At 26.6% G+C, this 1991-nt stretch overlaps 1 protein-coding gene across 5 annotated transcripts in view; it reads right to left on the bottom strand.

Annotated features, from left to right (window-relative positions):
• LOC122633164 (MICAL-like protein 1) overlaps positions 1 to 1991 on the bottom strand; it is a 59501-nt gene that overhangs the window by 6646 nt on the left and 50864 nt on the right. The window lies entirely within an intron of this gene.

Below are 1991 nucleotides of genomic sequence, written 5' to 3'. Positions count from 1 at the left end.
AAAAAAAGAAAAGATATAGAAGAAAAAATAGAAAAAGACAACAAAAAATGTTAAAAATACACGTTACGAAGAAACGAATTTTCCTTTTCTTTTTCACGTTGTTGTTTTTTCTTTTCTTTTCTTTTTTTTTTTTTTTTAAATTAATTACAAAGGCGGGAAAATGAGAAAATAAAGACGCGATGCAGAAGTATGGTATGGTGGTTGGTACTACTCGAGTCAAGTGGAGAAGAAGAGACACTACGAGAGAGTGTAGTGACCGTGCGCCCGATTTCTATTCGCTTCTCATCGACGCGTGCGTTCCTTCTTGGCTTTCCTTCCTTAGCTTTTGTTTTGTTTTCTTTTCTTTCCTTTTCTTTTATTTTCTTTTCGTTCGCACGCACGAGCCAACGACGTATAAATAGAATAGCGTGCCACCGTGCCGATAGAACCTAACCGACGCGTCTCTTTTCTCGATCGTTTATTTCCTTTTCTTTTCTTTTTCTTATTTTCTGGTTTCTTCTCCTCAAGTTTCTCAACAAGTTTTCATTTTTTCATCAAGTTAACAACACGTTGACCGTCACGAATTTTTCGTTTAATCTCGTTTCATTTAACGTTCCTAGTGGTATTACAATTACTATTATTATTATTATTATTGTTATTATTAATATTATGGATATTGTTAATGATACTTCTTTTTATTTTTTATTTGTTTTAGTGCTTAATCTGTCGAATTTTGTTTTATTTTATTTCGGAATTGTTTATTATTATAAATATATTTATAATGATGTTATTTCTTTGTTTGGTATAATTATCCAACAATGAGTTCGCGCTTGATATTAACAAAACTTTAATATGCTAGAAATGTTAAATTTTGTGTATGAAAATTTTTAAAAAATTGCAAAAATAATATTCTATATATTTATGGTTGATCACACTTTTTTGTTTATATACTGCTTTAATAAAATTCATAGGAAATTTTAATTTCTATGAAATATGAAATCAATGAAAATGGACGAACTGTGATCATTAATATTTAAAATAATAATTTACATATGTAAGTATACATTGTTTGCATTTATATTAAAAAATGCAATAAAATTGATCAATTGAATAGAACGTTTTTAACAACGTAACCAACATATTAATCTTATACTTTTTATTATTTTTAAGATTACTCATCCAATAACTTGGTACTACGTAAATCAATATCTTTTTACGAATGACCAATGAAAACAAAGTAAAGTATAATTTTCGTTTCGAATGCTTGTACGTAACGATAAATTTAAAAATATTTAAAAATTGTTAAAAATAATTTAAACTAATCGGAGAAAAATAAACTCCGACGATTTGTATATCTTTCAAGGTTATGTCGTACTATATCTTTTTCTTATCATCGTTGACAAAACGAGTATAAGAAGTTCTAAAAGAAAACAAAATACAATTTACACGTATTCACAAATTCAAAAGATTCTTATTCGAACTTTCAAATCTTTCATTTTTGAAAGAGTATTCGAATATTTCTATTTACATAATGTACGTATAAAGTTATATATTACATACATGAAGAGGGGAACGAATAAACAATAATTTCGTTGGCTTATTTAAAAGGAAAAGAAAAGAAAAACAAAAAGAAAAGAAAGAGAATACGAAGCAAAGTGAGAAAGAGAAAAAGAATTTTTTCAAATTACTGTATACGTGTACCTTCTTACGAACATAATCTAAAATTTAATTCTCGTTTCTTTCCAATGAGATTAAAAAGAAAAAGAAAAAAAGAAAAAGGAAAATATGTATATAAAAAAAGAAAGACACAAAAAGATTATCGAACTCACTCTATAATAATACATATCACTCATAATAAATAAATAAATAAATAAATAAATAAAACAATAAAAAAAAGACTAGTAAAGTAAGCAAAAAGATGTTTGATGTTAATGGATGTTACTCGGAAATAAGGGGTTTCATTTTGCAACGATATTACGTCATGCATATCAGAGCGTAATGGGAAGAAATAA

Source organism: Vespula pensylvanica, chromosome 11 (assembly GCF_014466175.1).
Source record: "Vespula pensylvanica isolate Volc-1 chromosome 11, ASM1446617v1, whole genome shotgun sequence".
Taxonomy (NCBI): Eukaryota; Metazoa; Arthropoda; class Insecta; order Hymenoptera; family Vespidae; genus Vespula; species Vespula pensylvanica.
The sequence above is the reverse complement of the archived record's forward strand: the minus strand, read 5'-3'. Positions and strand labels throughout refer to the sequence as shown.